The following is a 19,502-nucleotide window of genomic DNA, read 5'->3' on the forward strand; positions in this document are numbered from 1 at the left end:
TTTTCTTGCAAAAGAAAATTAGACGCAACCACAGATCTGAGAATATGGTACAAGTAGCATTGGACAGAAATGTTTTACTGGTGAGAACCCTCTTCAGATTGTGGATTCTCAATACAGACTGGTTCCCTTTGCATCTCCCTGATACCATGGCCAAGCAAAGTGGTAGCAGCCCCAGCTGTGGTGCTGACACTGCCAGATGAATCGTTTGTGTACTTAACTCCAGAGGAGAGATGACAGAGCTCATTGAGGAGCCCCAGAACTGTTTGACCAGTCTGAAGAGTTCTATGATAGACTTCAGAGATATCTGTCAGCAAAGAGGAGGTGGATAAAAGGGACAGACTGTATTGTTCTATAAAATTAAAATAATTTTTCAGAAGTTCCTTGTGCATTAAATGGCATGAAAACAACTCCTAAAACAGCAGCCACACTTGCTATCTCATGAATTGCCATAGGAACCACAAGTGTTAATTATAATTGCCATTCATAGTGTTGAATTGTGTCAGTGTCAGAAATCACAAACATATGAGTTCAGTGTAAATGCAAATGTTGTGACCTTTAAAAATGCATTCCCCTTCCCTCTTCCCTCCAGTCTTTTTAACATTTTTTTAATGTTGACCTTAGCCATAGGAGCATATACTTAAAATACAGGAGGGAAGCTCAGCAGTCATTCTGCCTGCTGCTGCCATCTCCCGGCTGGAACCAGCCCCACATACAGGCAGCTCCTTTTCCTTCTGCAGCGAGAGAAAGCTCACACAGTTCAGCCTCGTGTGCTTGAGGAACTAAAGGCTGGATGGTATTTCCATGCCATATGTATGTGGGCAGCTGATGCTAATGGTATAAGTGCAGCCACAGAGAGTTAATTTGCTTTACATACTGATGGATCAATTTTACATTTTATTAAATATCCAAATTTTAAAAAATTTTAAAAGCAAACAAAAAGCAGCCAGATCCTTCCAATTTCTTTGCATTGCTGTAGTCTTTTCTTTGAACAAAAGCTGTGAGCTTTCTAAGCAAAATGCTGGTTTTCATTTCCTTTTTAATTTCCATCGTTCTTGTTCCCACCAACAAACTTTACCAATTCGATCTGAAGAGAAGGTCATCTTTATCAAATATATGTTTCTAAAATAAATATATACAACCTTCTGTATATTTATAACTATGTATGTAGGAGTGTTTTTTGAACAAAATCCTGTTGAGGCAGATGTCTGGAACTTTCTTTAGTTTTATGTCAAAGACACATGGCTCATACCTCATCTAAATTTGCTCTATCCAATTTACATTGAGCAAGGATCTGGTCAAGAGGTGTTGCTAGAACTCGCAATAGCATTAGTATGGAAAATTTCTGATGAATACTAGTCATAGGATCTCTATGGGGATTTAGTTCAGCCACCCAGATATTATAGAAAAACTACAAATTATTTCCAAACTGGCAGTGTTGCTTCCAGAAGAAATTAAGATAAATGCTACTTAAGCGCTGTACCATAAAGGTCCAGTAATGATTGTCACAGTAAAAAGGGGAGACCGAGTTACAAGTCAGTTGCAACAGATCAAAATCATAAAGGAGCCTGTGTATTATTGCTGCCCTCTCTTTGTCATTCACCTCTCTTTGGCATAAAATTGAGGAGTTTTCTCTAGCATGGCCTGAAACTGCAAACTAACTTTGAACTCACTGCCAGATAACCTAGCTTTTGGAGACTCTGTTTGAAGCACTTTGTGCATGGCTGTTTGCTTAAATTCCAGTGTCCAGATAAACTGCAGTGCAGGATGCTGTTGGCAGTCAGTATTGACACAAATTAAAAACTTGTCTCATTAATGACATTTAGTGGTCAAGCTAGGAGCTGAAGCAGCAAATATTACCTAATGCCTTGTACTGAATTCTCATAATGAAGTGACAAGTCTAATTTTGTAGCTAGAGATGCAGATTTTTGCCCATTGTTATAATAAAATAAAGGAGTATTAAGGTAGGGCTTTTTCTTTCTTAAATGGCTTGATCTGATTAGGTGGTGCTTTGGCTTCATGGGCTCACTCAGTCTTTCTGCTGTGCTTTTGCCTTCTCATTTCCTGGGATGCTACTGTGGAAGCATCAGGAGAAAGCCGCTGTGTACACAAGGGGAAGTAGAGGAGCAGGCACTGATGTCTTCTCTGAGGTGACAGGACTCTAGGAAATGGCCTGAAGTTGTAACAGGAGAGGTTTAGGTTGGATATGGGAAAGGTTCTTCACTCAGAAGGTGGCTGAGCGCTGGAACAGGCTCCCCAGAGAAGTGGTCACAGCACCAGCCTGACAGAGCTCAAGAAGTGTTTGGACAGTGCTCTCAGGCACATGATGGGATTCTTGGAGCTGTCCTGTGCAGGGCCAAAAGCTGAACCTTTATGATCCTTGTGGGTCTCTTCCAGCTCAGGATATTCTATGATTCTATGTGAAACTGATGTTTTCCAGCTGCTCTCCTGCATTGACCAGTGGGTAAGAAACCCCAAGGCTGATCAATGGAGATAAAACTAAAACATTATTCTTTCAAAAACAATTTGAATGGAGCCAGTTTAGAGAGGGTGACCAACCACCTGACATCTCCTCTTTTACCAACTACCCTCTGGTGGCACAAGTCCTTTGTCCTGCTGCCAAAACTGACACAGGACAGCAAGCTCACCCTCCAGCCATCCTTGGTCACCCTGCTTCCCAGGCTGGCTGTAAAGATCCCTGTACTGGGAAGGGCACTTGAGGATCTGCAGGATGTGAGAAGCCCTTGGGAAGGGGGCACAGAGTGAAAAACTCCTGATGACCATCCTCAGACTGCCCTCTGAATAGAAAGTTCTTGCAATTGCAGAGCTGTGTGGCTGTTCCTGCCTTTGGGTCCCTCTGCTGGCCTTAGATGTTTGAGTGAATATTTTCAAATAAAACATCCATTTCGTTTTCTGTACATTGTCGTCATTAGAGCTCCATGCATGGTCAGAACAAACCCCAGCTGTCAGTTCCCCAATCTCTTCTCCAGGTTCAGCTCCCTGGGTAGAAGGTTCCCTGCAGGGCCTTTGGGAATCAGGGAGGAAACAGCAGGTCTCCACCAGTCAGTGGTTACATGATGGAGGGCTCAACAGTGTTGTTAACACGACACTTTAAGTACTCCTGTGTGTTAGACTAGGAAGAAGATACCATTTTCTCAAACCAGCCCAAATGAGCTTCGCTACTATATAGAAAAATTGTGAAATACATTGGAGCTATTGTTTATTAAAGTTTAAGCTTATTCGTTTGCCAAATACATATTTATGTCAATGCACAAATGTGTGTGTGGTAGAGAGGGATGGAAATATTCTTTTGGAGCTAATTAAATTCCGAAGATGAAAAAACATAGTACACAATCTGTAGATTTTTTCTGGTAGATTTCGGGGGGGTGTTGGTTTTTTTTTTTTTACTTCCTTCTGTTCTCTTGTTATATTGATGATTATTTATTCGTTTTACATCTCAGTTCAGGAGTTGTATTGCTTCTTAATTTTTTTTCAAGTTTATATCTGAAGCTAGTGTCACAATTCTAGAATCTTCAGTTTATGAAGTTTCTTTACTCTTTTTCACTGTCAACCTGGATTTCATTCCTCTTTTCTACAGCTGAACAAACAGAAGGCCATATCCATCAAAAACATAGTCTTGTACCAAGTGAGCTCATATAAACTAGATACCTACAGAGTACTGAATTAAAATTGATTTTTACTTATGGCATGAGAAGTAATTTCAGATATTCTATTCATCTTCGGGGATAGTTTATTAGTTACTTAAATTCAGCTTATGTAAGAATGGCCTTAGCAAACTAAGTTATAAACAAGGAATTCCTGCCAGAAATAGTCGTGCTGTTTTGGTTTTTTGTTTTGGTTTATTTGGGTCTGGAGGTTTTGGGGGGCTTTTTTTTTAGTCTCTGGGTTTTTTCCACTTTTGCTCTTAAATCTTTCTATACAACTCAGGTGAGGAAATCCTGTCAGATCTATCTTCAAATAAGAGCATTGGGAAAAATCCAGAACTCAATCCCACAACTTTTGCCTTAGAAAACCTTTTGCATGTCTATCACTTTTTTCATTTTTATCAGTAAAACCACCGGCTAAGCTGATTCATATAGAGTGCTGCAAATATATTTCAGTTGCCAAATTCTGATTAAAACCCACTCATGCCTGAAGGTAGCTCGAGATTTTCAGGTTATCAGCTATCCTTGTGCTTTTCGTTGCGCTACTTCACTTTCAATCTAATTTAAAAGAAATCTTGTAGAAGGAAAAAAGAAAAGTGGAAAGAAAAACCCTGTGACATTAAGGTAGTTTTAACAGAGCAAAGTAATGATGTGATGACAAGTCACATTTTACTGTTTCTTTATCTAATATACTGTTATATAATATACATAATATATGTATATTGCATAACATACATATATATAATATATACTAACATACAATATACTGTTTATTTATCTAATAAAACAGAAATATCACAGCATGTGTTTAAATCCAATAGTTGCATTTGCATTCCCAAGAATGCTGCAGTTCAGAAAGATCTCAGACAAGTCATTTTACCTCTTCGTACCAAATCTCTCAGGATTCTGATCATGCTCAGGTTTGGGTTCTCCTCCTTTGTCCTGCTTGTGGGGAGGATCTGGGCCTTTCCTATAAGCCATTCACTGTCTGCTGCTCCTCTAAGCCAAGGTATTGTGCAAGCAAGCATTGGTATTTCTGAAATACAGTGCAGATTTCTAAACTTCAAAGTGAAATTTAATCCCATGCACAAAAGAAACCTGAATATATTTCATTCCAGTCTTTTTTTCACACCTGAATTTTCATGAGAAAACAAAATTCTCATTGGTTAATATGGGCAGTAAAATGTATTGATTTTGAAATTAATTATGGTAATCTTACATTCACCTTGCTGCACTTTCATTTATGTAATTATGTAGCATATTCAAGATCTAATTTTTACACCGTTATTATATAGAAATGATGAATGGCATTTATTTCTTAATAGAGAATTTTTTCCAGTTTGAAAAGCTAGCATTAAATTTTAAAGCAGCCTTTTAATTTTATTTCAAATTATTAAATTATTTATTTGCTATTTAATGTATTACACATTTTGTATTATTTATATTAACTTTCCATCAATCTTCCAGGCTATGTGAGAAACACACTTCATCAAAGCATATTATGTGTTCATTGCACATCAATAGTGTTGATTATTAAAATGAATGGATTTTTTTCCAGTTCCTTCTTGGCTTAGAGATCTGAAGTTATTTAAAATCTCCCAGATGTCATGAAAGGATTCTACAGTTAGCTAGGGCACCACACTGCGTCCCTGCAGCACATACAATATAAATAACAGAAAAATATCAGATTAGTTGTTGTATGTTCCCCCACCTCACCCAAAAAGCTATTTTTCTAGATGCATGGTTAACAATATACTGATTGACAGAATCTATTGTAAAATTATAATTCAAAAAACCCTGGATGATTTCAATATGAAGTTTTATTTCTATACTCCCCCCATTAATATTAAGCATTTCTTAATTTCTGAATGATACCCTCTAAGGAGAAAAGATATTTAAGAATCTATTGCTATTTTTACTGTATGGTAAATAGTATTATTTCTAATAACAATTCTAATAATTTATTAAAATACTATTATTATATATATATAATACAAATATGTTTGTATATTTGATATTTTCAAGTTTATTGTAAAGAATTAATAACTGGTTTTGCAGTATTTTCATATAGACTGAACCTGCAATTGGGATCTGAGCGCGAGTTTAAAGGAAATGTTAAGTATAATATACACAAGCTGGGGCAGGCAAAAATTCATTGTCTGTCCTTGTATTACAAAGAAAGATGAAAAGCTCATATCCTTCCTGAATCAGACTTATGGTTTAGAGTTTCTTGGTATTATACCACAAATATCTAATGAGGCATTTCTTACTGTAGTTCTAGCTGTGTAATCCATAGATACAGTCTGCTATATTTTTTTAAGGTTCCTTATTTCACACTTCCTTAAGTCCCTGCTACTTCTTAAGTATTAAAAAAAAAAATAAAAATCTTTATTGGTATAGCAGCTTTGAATTTCATTTCTACTTAAAACCGTAGAGAGACGTCCTACCATCAGTGGTTAGCTGAGCATGGTCTATTGCCATAAAGATAAACTGCATGGGTTTCCCGGCAATGAAGGTCAAAGGACACATGCACAGCTATTTGTTTGCTTTTAAGGCAGAGGGAATATGATTTATTCAGGATATTAGCCAATGTCACAGCGCTGAGCTTTGCAGGTGCGGCCATGGGAGCCTGACCCCCGCTAATCCCTCCGAGTGCAGCGGGCACGCATGCAATGGCTTTGTTGTTGCCCTGCTGCTCCGTGCCTCGCTTTGTTTGCTGCTTTGAGGGGTGAGGCGGCATTTCCCTGGACAGGCTCCCAAACTTTTGGTAAGATTCGAGCTGAGCAAGTAACGGACATTTGGGCGGCGCATTTGGACAGAAGCTCTGATACCCGGAGTGACTTTTAGTCTCACTGCATGGGTTGGGTTTGAAGCTGCTTCTGCTGAGTTTTGTACCAAACTTTTGCTGCAAGTGCGTCACACTCACCCAGCCATCTGCTGATACAAAGCCTGCTAAACAGCCTCAGCTGATGGGCTCCACAAGGGATTCACACAAATGGGCCGGGCTTGATCCACACACAGTCGCTCTTCAGGGAGCTGAGCCAGCACTGACATTTCCCAGAGCTGACTGTAACTGTCAGAAATGCCCTAATAATGCATCTAATAATTCAGATTTCTTTTAATGACGCATCATTACCCTGTCTTACCTGCGTTCTGTAAGATGCAAAGCATGGATGGCCAGCCCAGCACAGGGAAGCGGCACACACAGTTTTGGGCCTTGTTTAGCATATAAATAGAAAACATAAATGTTTTGTAACAGATTACAAGCAGCAATCTTATTGCTTCTCTTTCAAACTGTTTTTTCTTATGTTACTCTTGGGCTTAATTTGAGGTGGTGAGCTTATTCTTTGTGTGCAACAAGTGTCAAAAGAGTCTTTAGAGTTTCAAGCACAAGAATAAGCTGCAATTTTACTGTGAAAGATTAAGTAAATAATGATGTTTTAACACCACTCAGAATAATAGTATTTAAAAAAAGGAAGTGAAGAAGTGCATATGACTGATGATTTTACTTAAAGAAAAAATAATTAATGATGTTTCACATCAGGCTTTGTCAGACGATTATTATTATGAAGATTTAGACATAATTTCTTTGGTATGAAATATTTTCTCAGAAACATGTAGGAGATTGCAGTAATTGAAGAACAAGTGCACGCTGAATTTCTGCACTTAGCATATAGGAAAAGAGGGCTAATTATACCTTTTGCCTGTCCACAGAGGGACAGCAGAAACATCCCTTCCCCAAAATGGTCGCATGTATTATTTGCATTTGTAATTATTGCAGAATCATATGCTTCATCTCCCTTACCAGATATAAGAGCGAAATATTTTTATAGGTTATGTTGAAAAAGTGTGTTCTGTAAACACACGCGTAGAAACCCCTAGAGGGAGCCAGAAGCCTTCCTTAGAACTGAAACAGCGAACTTTTACATGGAGTTGTAATTTTTTTTTTTTTTAATCTTCTTAAACGGTATTTATTCCTAGTTGTTTAGTCTGAGTTTAAAGCATACTGCTTTGTGTGCTACTCAGAAATATATTTGACAGTTTACGTGTTGAATTTCATAGCTATTAACCAGGATGTTTAAGGAGGGGAATGTGCAGCAGCAGTATGCGCTGAATGATGGAGGGGGCTGCGAGTGTGTCCTGCTCTGCTGGCACAGCACTTATTGTGTGTGCTGCTTTGGATAGTGCTGAGGGAGATGTTCCCCCTCCTACCACAAAGCACATCTGTTTCAGTTTTGAAATACAGGACTAACACATCTCCTTGATGGCCTCACTTCTTTTCAAAAACTAGAGACAGTATGATTTGTGAACGTTGATGTTTTCTGTTTAGCCCAGCAACAATGAAACAATCATATCTTTCACCTTTTTCCTCTCTATATTAAGCAGAGGGGGACAAAGCAATTCCATCTTTCTACTTCTCTCCACCTCTTGTAGTTAGCACCCCAATCCTCACAACCTGTTCACATGCTCTGGGTTGTGCCAAGCGTTTATCCCATGCACAAGTTTGTTGACAAGTTCACTGTAAAACGTGTCTCCTTCTGGGAATGCCATGCTATGCACTCAGCAAAAGTCTCCCAATACCCTAGCGAATCAGCAAAATATTTTAATAAATGCTTTGCTGCTATGAACTGAATACCCGATGGTTATTGGATTTGTCACAGGATATAGGATTTCTTCTCTAGCCATACTGACCTTCATAAGCTATTTTGTTGCAAACCAAATCTTAATGTAATCAAATAATGAAAAAAAAAGCTTAATTAACAATAAATGACCCCATTTTCAAAAACAAGTAACTAATTTTGTGGACCATCATTAAAGCTTGCTTTTTAAAAATTGTGTTGGTTTAGCATTTTCATCGTGTCTTTTGAAAACACAACTGAACATTGAGCCATTTTTAATCAAAAAGGAATCAAACTGCTTTCAGCAGGACACCACATTTATGACTAGACTTAGATCTTGTAACTCCCAATTGCCACAGAAATGAGCAGGTCATGAAATGCTTTTTTCCTGGGAAAAAAAATATGTGTGCTATGCAGCCATAAATTCTGATATACTCTCATTATAGCACAAAGAACACTAAGTAAAGTACTTTTTCTCTCCTTCTGTGTGCTCCTGAGTCATGTTATAAATGCTGGATTCTGTTGGTGAGTGATGCAAAAATCCTGTCACAGCCTTTTATTGCCTGGGTGCAAAGCAGCCCTTTGCAATGTAAACAAAGGACATCAATGGCTTTTTTTTTTTTTTTTTTTTTCTTTTTTTTTTTTTTTTTTGATGTATGATGCCTATCAAGATAATAGAAGCGGGGGGGATGCACAGAACCAGTAACCTTCACAATCACTGTGTGAAGACTCATCTCAGCGAAGATTTAAGTAATTATTTCGTTTGGTTACCTCTTTGCACTTTTATAGTATTCTTGTGACTATCTTTGTATAATGCTTAACATGATACAGTCTGCTTCTATCCTAAGCAAAGTAAAAATTCAAGACTTAAAAGACAAAAACATATTTCTGGAAGTGAGTGAGACCAATGTAAATTCAATTGAATTGAGTGTAAACTTTACCATGGCTTTAAATATGGAAGAACTATTTTTAATAATTTGTGAATTAAAAGTTCTTTATCTTGCATAAATTCCTTCAGATGCTTGATACCAGCTCTGAATTAATAGTGCCTTGATTCAGTGGCTGGGCTCTGCTCGTCAGCAAACAAACTCACAACATGTGATGTGGATGCTAAAGGGGAAATAGCCAGATTTGGAGTATAGCAATATATTAGTCTGCATTTCAGGTATATGAATTATACTTTTAGCTTGAAAGCACTGTGTAAATGTATATTTTATAAAGGCAGATGAAAATGTACCAGATAGTAAGAAAAAACAAGACACAAAAATACCCTCAATGAGAAGAAAATACAGTGATTTATAAAGCATGCTTTTAGCAGCATTTCTGAGTTTCATGTGCTAAACACCTACTCTTGACCCCGAATTGACCTTGAAGTTTATGAGCTAAAGGTAACAATTATGCAACAGCTAAAATATGCAGACAGGACTTTACAGCCTAAAAAGAATTGCTGTCCTGTGTTTTGTTTGAATTAGCACGCTTTGCTGTTTATGAAACTTTGTCCCTTTGGGAAGCCAGGGGGAGAGAAGCACCGGTAGCCAGGGCGCAGAAATCTCAGAACAGAGTGGGGCTGAGCATGGGAGGGTGGCACAGGCATTGGGTTAGGTCAGTCCTGCAGGAGAAGTCACCATCTCTTTCTTTGTGCCATTCCTGGAAAAGAGAAGTTATCCCCGGGAACGTCTCCAGACGGAGATTTAATGCTGGAAAAGCTCAGTTGCAATGTAAACTTTCCAGCAGGGTGAAATAGGCCTTTTTTTATCTAAAGCACTTGCTCAGAATAAAATGGCCTTGTCAAAGGCTTGGCTTTATTAATTTTTTTCACATCTTACAGCTTCTAAAAGTTGTCATCGAACTTCAGCCTTTGAGTCCATTCATATAGCAGTAAAGTGACTGCATTGCGTTTGCTGTATGTTGCAGCTCTTTTTCTGAACACAAAAATTAGATGTGTGAAATAATGTCTTTAGACTCTTGCTTTCACAGTAATCACAGGTATCTCTTATAACTTAAATGGATGTCTCTGGTTTGTAACCTTTTGTAAATAGAAGGCTCATTTTTTCTGTTTAAAAGAAAATAATCCCCAAACAAAACCACCTTCAAATCTACTGCTTTGTTCTTCTGTTCCTTTGAATAATGCAATAGACAATGATGTGACATTTGGAAAGTAGAGGCACCCAGACATACATGCATAGTTTAACAAAATAAACTTTCTTGTTTTTCCTACTTTCTAGCAGCATGAAATCTCTAAGCAATACAGGCTGTTCATGACATACATGCATGCCACTAATTTTGGCAATAAATGAAGGGTTCCTCAGATCCTATTTTACTCTTTGTGTTAGCCACAACCATCTCCTTTGTCATGAGAAGCATGAAGGTGCAGTTTCAATTTTACTACTGTTTTACATCTCCTAAGACCTTGGAGCAAGTCACACAGTGTCTTCATCAAGTGCACAGTGACATTTTTATCTACTTTTCTTGCAGATGAGTTTAGGGAAGATGCTGCTGTTTGAAGAGTATTTGTAAGATACAAAAGGCTGGAACCTTACAGTCTTTTCATCTCAGGTAAAATCAAATGTACTCTCTGCTGCTCCAGCTCTGCAACAAGGAATGAGAAAACTAAGGAAATTCCAGGGCATTGCTTTGAACAGCAGGTGTTAGGTTGGTGTGTCTTTCTTAAACAGATGTTTTAGCTGCAAAAGAAACAGAACCCCATGCACACATCTCAACTCTGGAAAAAATTAAATCTGTATTTCTAAATGTATGGAGTTATTCTATTTATAGTAAAAGTACATGAGAACTAATTATTATTGAAGCTGTGAACTCTCTTGGGCATATTACTTATGTTTAGTGACAGATTTCCCTAAAAGCATTGGACAGCATTTTCCTTCATAGTTTCTTTAATGCAGAGGTTTCTAATGGCTGTAAAATCCTCTAAGTAGTAATGAAATTCTCTCTTGTTATATTTTCTGAAAAAAATACTTGTAAATTTGATTATTCATTAGAAAATTATAATAAAATGAGTGTCCCTTTGCCCAGCTGGCTTTCCTGGGAACTAAAGGAGGATTTTTTTAAACAGAACAATATTGTTCTCTGCAGTAGTACCAATGTGCAATGCTGTTCATCATTCTTGCTACCCTAAAAATTTGTTATAAGTCTTCATGGAGCTTGAGGTAAATTATGACATATCATATACCATTATTTTCAAAATTCCTATAAAAATATCTAGTTAACTATGCATGAAAGAATTTTCAATGGGAACAAAAAATTTAGCCTTTTTTTCCTATTGGAGTGTGGTCTAATAAGCTATGAGACCATCTCTGACCACTGCAGGTTAAAGAGACTCCTCACAGCACAATGGGCATGCTTTAAATCAAACCCTGTGTGACAATTTTACTCTGGGGGAGTACCTAGGAAATAACTTCCTTATTATATAAGATGTATCTAAATGCTCTGATGACTCTCTGTGTTGTTTTCATGCCTTTCTGCCTGCATCTCTTATTTGATAGATCCAATAGGTGACTTTTATCCAGTGCTTCAGGTGTTCTTATGGATCCAGTACAAATTTTTGTTGCAAAAGATCCAATTTAACTAACTCAAAACAAGTCCTCAGTTGGAAAGGTTTACATTGCATAGTGGAGAAATGAACATTCAGGAGCCCTCTGTCTGTGGTTACATCTGGGGCTGGCACTACAGTGTCCAGCTGTGCAGCTACTCAACAGTTTGGGGCTGATTTTCTTTTTTTCCCTTTAAATGCTTCCATTTCACCCCTGGAACAAAGTGGGAAGTTTTTTGAAATCTAATAATTTGACAGTATGGCAAAATACTATTTTTCCCCAGGAGAAGGTCTGCAAGGCTCTTCTCATTTGGACAGGAACTGTGTTTCAGAGAGGACCCCAGAGCCCTTTGCTCAGCAGCATCTGGCAGGCTTCACTGAGGTTTAGAAGCCATTCTGCTGAGCCTTGGTTTTGTAATGCATCACTTATGCTCTTCAAGGCAGTCTCATAAATTATTAGTACACTGTGTGTCAGTGGTGTTTCTTGTTCTTAAATCTTTAGGCCATTTGCTGTACTGGCTCTCCTGAACACATCATGTTTTTTTCATAGTTGAGAGTGGGGAACTTAGACATAATGTCAGTATGCTGTACTGAGTTTTACTAATATTGAAAAACTGATGTACTGGACTAATATTTTAAATTAGTACTATCTACAGTAAAATGCAGAATTCAGGAATTAGAGTTGCCACACTTGTGTTTTCCATGTGAATGCTGCAACCTTGGCTTCATAAAGCCAGAAATTCCTTGCTGTCCCCAGAGGTAACTCCTTCAGTTTGATGAGCGTGATGATAATGAAATACATCCTGCAATTCCTTATTGAGAGTGCTTAGGGGAATGGGCTTGGCATTGGGAATTGAGATCAATGCATCACCTACTCCAAGTAGATTGTAGGGGTGTACACTTCTGCATGGGAAAGACAAGAAAATGCTTGTCAAGACACCACCAGGTATAAAAGCATGTAGACATGAATAACATATATAGCAGCTATAGGGTTTTGCACTTGTGTTCTGTGTTTTTCACAATATTTTCATCTTTAGAAAAGCAATAATCTCAGTGCTTAAAATGGCACTTAGGAGCATGAATATAGTTTAGGTTTTTTTTTTACTGTGTATGTCAACTTGTTTTCTCAGCTTCGCATATGATATAGCCTTAGTTTCTACTGCATATTAATATCACCACATGCGAGAAATGAAAGCCAGAGGAAGGATAAGGACCTTTTCCAAGACCACACAACAAGTCAGTAGCAGAACTGGAATGAAACCACAAGAATTCCTGGCTCCTTATTAGATTTTTAAGGCATTTTGGAGGGCCTCATCCAGACATGTAGAGAACAGTTTATGTAGAAAAGTAAATTTTAAACATGTCCAAAGGGTGATTTACATTAAGCTGTGTTCTGTGCTATGGTATAAACAGGTGTTTGATGGTGCTGTCTACCTGCTGGCACTCTTCTAATTGATTTTTCCAGCCATTTGGTGATACTGTGCTTCTGGTAATAAAGAAAGCCAAGGTAAAGAGGTCAGTAGTAACTACAGTAAATGGTTAAAACACATGTCCTTAGTAGCATTCTCAGAATTTGGTTCTTTAGGGGGGTTACTGTGAAAGATAGAACACAAAGCCCAGTGGTGTCAGGTAGGTGGAATAGAGAAAAAGTTCTTTCAGCAAGTAATGGACATTGCATCTCAGAAGCAGAAATGAACATAGATGCTGCTGGGGCTACAGTTTTTTTTGAGAGAAAGGATGGTGAAAACAACTTGTTCAAAACTTTTAATCATCTTTGATCTTCTTGAATGGGAATAATGGATTTGTTGGGGTGGGCTGGAGTAGAAGTAAACGCTCAGCATCTTATGCCTTAGAAGAATATTTATTGTGTTTTCAGAAGCCTTCTATTTTTAATCCAAAACACTTGAATTCATTTATATCAGCACAAAATTATATAAAAAGTGATAGCTGTGTTTTATGTCCACTCTCAAATGGTATAATGAACAAACTAAGGAGAATTAGCCCTATAATTTCTTTCTTTTGTGCTACTGAGTTCTTAAAGCAGTGGTATACAGGAGACTCTCCTAATTAAAGCAAATAAATACACAAAGAACTGAATTGATGGCACCATTTGGAGTATCCCTGTGATTTGGAAAGCAGATTGTTCGTAACGCAATGGAAAGTTTAATGAGCCGGCCTCTTCCTCAGTCTGCTGCACAGGCAGCCTGGGAACTGGTGTGCTGTCACGACAGAACCTGGCACTGTTGTGTGCTTGGCCAGATTCACTGAATACTGAATTTATGCCTTACAGCTCCTTTTTTTCTTTTTTTTTTTTTCCTTTTTGTAACAGCAGCAGCAAATTTAAACTGCATCCTAAAGTTTGAGACAGTCAAGCATGAGATTCTTCCTGCTGCACTTTTTTACAGACTCTTAACTCAGAAGCCTTTCAGCTGGGAAAAGGAAATCGTATGTTGTTTCTGGCCTGGCCTACCTGGCAGCAACCAAAACGAGGTCAGAGAACTCAACATATGTAATAATAGATGGATTTTAAGTAGTTGATACTTACTTTTTGCTTTTTAACTGAGTTTTGATTGTTAATAGAGCAAAATAATTTAATAAAGCTACTAAAAGCAGTACTGCTCCCAGGATTTTTAGTTTATCTATATTTCACATAGGCATTTTAATATGTGAATTTCTTTGCTGTGCATAGAAAGAGGACTTTTTTATCCGTGCCAGTCTTTTACTGGGAGAACTCTTAGCCAGCTCCTCTTTATTCCTGAAAGACTGATTCCCTTCCCCAGCTGCGTTAGTCCCAGTGCGAACGCTGGCTCAGCGCTGGCGGCTCCCCTTAGCGGGAGCGCATTCCTTCCTGTGCGGGATTTGACACAGGGAGAGCAACTGGCGCTCTGGGCTCGTCCCAGGGGATCAATCGCTCTGTCAGGGGGATGCACTTTGATGGTGAGAAAGCAGCCTGCTGTGTTTAGCTGTCCAGATGATCTGCTCTGAGTCTGGACTGCTCAGCCCACTGTTCACCAGGCCACATACCTGTTTCTCAAGACCCTGACCAACAAAGTGGAAGAAATCTTTCCTGTCAGAAAAAATATTCAGAGGGTTATGGAAAATTTTGCTGTGAGAAGTTATTTGTATGCATAAACCAAAGGTTTATCATTATCTCTTCAAGAATTAGTATTTTTTCTTGTTGGGAGGTCATGATCTTTTATGCCATCAGTAAGTCCTGTGAAGTGAATGATGGAGATAAAGAGCTGTGTAGTAATACAAACAACAAAGAATTAGCTTTCATGCATTTGGGAAGTTTTTATCTAATTTAATGTAGAAATAAAGGGAAATTATAGGAAGTAGAAGTAGCTGCTGTATCTGAAATGTCAGTTGTGCCAGTTATTTCATTTTAGAAAAAGAAAATTTCATACTTCCTTGACTTCAATACAGAAGTATGTATCTGAAATATTTTTTTTTGTTGCTTCTTTTTTTAATTGGAATGTCAAGTCAAGAGTCTTCTATGACTGGAACAAACTGTTTCAGTATAATCACATTGCAAACTATATTTATCCCCTTCTTTGACTGTTGAGATTTTATAGCAACCAAAGTTTCCGTGCTCAAAATCCTAACAAATGTTCAAAAGATGTATGATACAAGATTTTGAATCTGTGTTACATTTTGTTACATTTTTTTTAAAGAAAGAAAACTAAAAGCCTGTTATAGGGCTGTGACAGTTTTTGAACTTCCTATGAAACAGTAAAAATAAAATAATCTTGAGGTTAGTCATCAGGACCTAGATCTTCCCTTACCAGTCAGCCAGAGCAAGGTGCCATTTTTTGCTTGCTTTTTACCTTGTGATACCCAAACTCTCAAGCTGTCTGAATTCAAGTAGGTCAGAAAGCAGAAGTTTGGGACATTTGGGACCTCCTCCAGCTGAAAAGCAAACTGGATCTGGGTCTTATGCTTCCTGCTAAACTGGGCTTTCAGGGGAAGCTTGGCCAGGATCTGGAAGTTGTACTTCTTTTCTGGGACATCTATGCTTTGAAAAGAAAGCTGCTATGTCTGCATTTTGAGAGAAACCTAATTTTGTTGGGGCAGCTTAGTTATATACAGAGCACAGCTACCCTAAGGGTGACTGGGGTGCTGTTCTGCCTTGTCTCCAGGCCGGCCAGGGGTTGGGAGCAACTGAAATGCTGCAAACCTTGGACCAGATAAAGTGTGGTTTTCACAAAGACTGACTTTTGTGCACCTGCAGCAGCCTCACCCAAAGGAAAGCACTTGGTGAGCTTTGGTGCTGCTTAGACTGTATGGGAGTTCAAGAAAACTTGCTTTGGAGATTTGAAATTTGAAAAACTTTAGTTATTTATATTCTGATCTGTGACATGGCTGAGTATTGGATTTCCTATGTTGTACAAAAAATTACTCGTGGAACCATATCCTGAAGTACTGTGTACCCCCTTACCTCTTAAGTAGGTTTTATGCCAACCTGAGCATGAGTGTCTGCAATTGCTGCCTCTTCATGACCCAATATTCTTACAACAATAAAATCTCCATGAACTGGGACTGCAAAGTTCAGACGTTTTGCTGTGCCTCTGGAATGCCTTCTCAAAGCAGACTTGAAAATGCATCGTATGATTACTGCAATTTCAATTAATGTTACTGTTTGGGATATTTTGGATCTGATCCTTATTTTCTATGGATTCATGAAGTTCGGGGCTAGAAAGGGCAAATTTATCACCACGTTCAACTGCACAAATAAGAAGGTCAATATATGTTGCTTAAAGCATTTTCTCCAGCATGCCTGTAATTTTTAGCACATATTGTGCACATATTACCTTTCATTATGAGCTAATGCTAGTTTTGCTGTAAGGAAATTATGTCACTTTGAAATGGAAACAGAGGTAACCATGAGGCTGGGGACAGATGTGCATTGTGGTCTTCAATATTGCTGCAAACATACTGAGAAGGCAGGCTGGACTGCAGCAGGCTTTCTTGCATTCCAGGTTGCTTTGATATTTGTTTTTAGAGTGAAGCACAGAAAGACTTTCACTTCCAGTTTTTGCATTTTAGATAGGCTGGACAGAGTTCTTTTTAAAGGCAGGCATAAGATGATGTCTTGTACTCTGTGGGTATTGAGAGACACGGGTCAGCTGTGATGGAGTACATTGCTAGACTTTGCTCTTGCTGACAATATACGTGAAGTTGCTTGGCACATTTTGCATAAAGATTGTATTTAGCCCATAATGGTTTGGCTAGCAAACCATTAGTCCTGTGGTAGGTGATGCTTTAAACCCTTTAGTGAGATGTCAGGTGAATTGCAGTGGTTGGCACTGATGGATGGGGATGCTGAAGCACTGGTGAGGTGCTGGGGCAGGGCTGCTAAGGGAAAGGCCTTGTTCAGAGCTTCCTTTCCTTTAAGCAACAAAGCTGTAATTACATAAACAGAACTGCTTCAGCCAGCACAACGTGTCATTATGGATTTTCCAGCTAATCTGTCCATTCATCTTAATGGTGCAGAACTTGTGCTTCGTGTCACTCTGTGCCTTTGTTCCACTCCTTCATCTCTTGAAACGTCTGTCATGAAGAAAGTGTTTATCTTGAATTATGTGTTGAAGAAGGTTAGAGAGCACACTTCTGAAGCTTGGCATGAAATTTCCTAAACAAACCTTGCCGGTTGCTTTGTGAAAATAACAGAGGTATGGATTTCAGATTAACATTGCACATTAATGTTTTTGGAAGCACTTAAAAATAGCGGCTGTGGTGTTGGTGACTAAAGGAATCCCGTTGAAGTGCATGTGACATATGAATTATTAACAAATCAGCTTATTCATTGTAATGAATATTATTATGATAAATGTTATCTTAATGCCCAATGATTAACAGTTATTACAGAGACTTTTTATTAACTGAAACATTTACTTGTATTACATTTAATTTAATACAGCACAAGATTTAAACACTTTTCTACTTGATGTTTTTGTATTGGGCTAATGCTGGTATTGTGTTGCTGTACAAACACTTTTAGAACACACGTATGTAGGGAAGTGGAGAGTGCAGTGTGAAGGCTCAGGGACCTGCTGGAGCTTGAGGCATAAAAAATATTATATTAGAGGCATAAAAAATATTATATTAGAAACAGCAAAGAGTCTCTGAGTCACAAGCACCTCACAGCTGTGGAATGAAATTATTTCACCTTTGCCTCTCTACTTCTCTTTTTCTAATAGCAATCTTCAATTTAGGATGTGATCTTTTCCTTACCCTTCAGTAAGAGACGGTCTCTGATGAATTTCTTTGAGTTACATGTAACATTTCAAATTTTTTTCTGCAGCCAGTTGTGCCTATTCTAATGTGACACTTTTTTCCCTAAATTATATATATATATATTGAAGTTTATATTAGCTATATATATATATGAGTATTTTTAATATATATTTTGAATTAAAGTACCTGGACAATTTGTTACAGGGAGTGAAAAAACCAGCTAAATAAAAATGGAAATGTATTCAGGAGATCCTTTGGATTCTTAAGGTTGTTTTCACCTTAAGACTCCATCTTCATGTACACAAATAAAATAAAAGAGAACAGGTTTACTCTATGCATCTGCCTAGTTTACTTTCTTAGAAGTTAGGATGCTGTTTTTCCATGTCACTTAAGATCTCTGCTGTTCAGTTTTCAGCATTTTATGGAAGTATATACTAAATCTTAAGAATATTAATACTTCTTCATATGAATCCATAGGATCACTCGTGCTCAGAACTGAAACTCTGTCTATGCACCATTCTCACAGGACCGTAACAAGTATAATCCTATTAGTAATCATCTACTTTTTTTCTCATACTTTGTTTTTTCATTTCAGAAATAACTTTATTTTTCCAGTGGATAAATGGTTATTATCAATACTAAAGTGAATTTGGAAGTGCAGGTAGTAATTTGTAATTCAGCTAGATATGGCAGAATTAATTTATATAATTAATACAATACTCACAGTTTAAGTTTGGTTAAAATCTAATCGATGATTCCTCTTTTTGAATAAATTTCTCACAATCCTGTTAAGTTCAGTGGAATTGTCATTTTATATTTGAAGTCAGAAAGAAATGGTTTTCTGTAGGGTTCAATTTTAAATTAAGCAGAATATGTGTAAGTTCTGCACCTACTCTAAAAATAATGTCAGAGTCTTATAAATCCTCATTAAATCAAAAGAATTGATTAAGCATTTGTGACTTTTGAAATGTTCACATTCTTTTCCTATCCTGAAATGTAATATTATGCAAAGCATGGAGTAAAACCAAATGTTTTTATCAACTCCCTCTTTATATATAACCAAACTGCATAAACAGCAGTGGAAGGCATAAATAATTACATTTTTTTTTGTGAAAGGAAAAGCATTAAGAAAGACAGAACCAAAATTGTTTTCTGTAATAAAGAGTAGCTAATATAATAGTCAATGGAGCATTGATAATATCTACGTATATTCAGGAAGTATAATCATGTACTACTTTGGGATTTTTAGGTTTATTTGGATGTTTATGGGGGGACTTCTGCTTAAAAGAATTAGAAGGGCAGGAGCAGATGCTTTACAGGATGCTCAGGTGCTTGTTGAGAGACTTCATAACAAGATTTCTCACAAAAATTTGTGTATCTTTGTAATGTGTCATATGATTATTTTTGTTTGATTTTTATTTCTTTGAGGAAATCAGT

The 19,502-nt window shown here is 37.5% G+C and overlaps 1 protein-coding gene across 4 annotated transcripts in view; it reads left to right on the forward strand.

The window, feature by feature from the left end:
* Positions 1 to 19,502, forward strand: part of HDAC9 (histone deacetylase 9) — a 454,940-nt gene that overhangs the window by 98,067 nt on the left and 337,371 nt on the right. The window contains exon 1 of one of the 4 annotated variants that reach the window (XM_058035572.1): positions 14,287 to 14,318. The exons of the other annotated variants lie outside the window; for them this stretch is intronic. The gene's annotated coding sequence lies outside the window, so the exon portion shown is untranslated. Of the gene's footprint in view, positions 1 to 14,286; positions 14,319 to 19,502 lie in introns of those variants that run through there. 4 annotated transcript variants of the gene reach the window in all.

The sequence above is a fragment of the Melospiza georgiana genome, chromosome 1, assembly GCF_028018845.1.
Source record: "Melospiza georgiana isolate bMelGeo1 chromosome 1, bMelGeo1.pri, whole genome shotgun sequence".
NCBI classification, from domain to species: domain Eukaryota; kingdom Metazoa; phylum Chordata; class Aves; order Passeriformes; family Passerellidae; genus Melospiza; species Melospiza georgiana.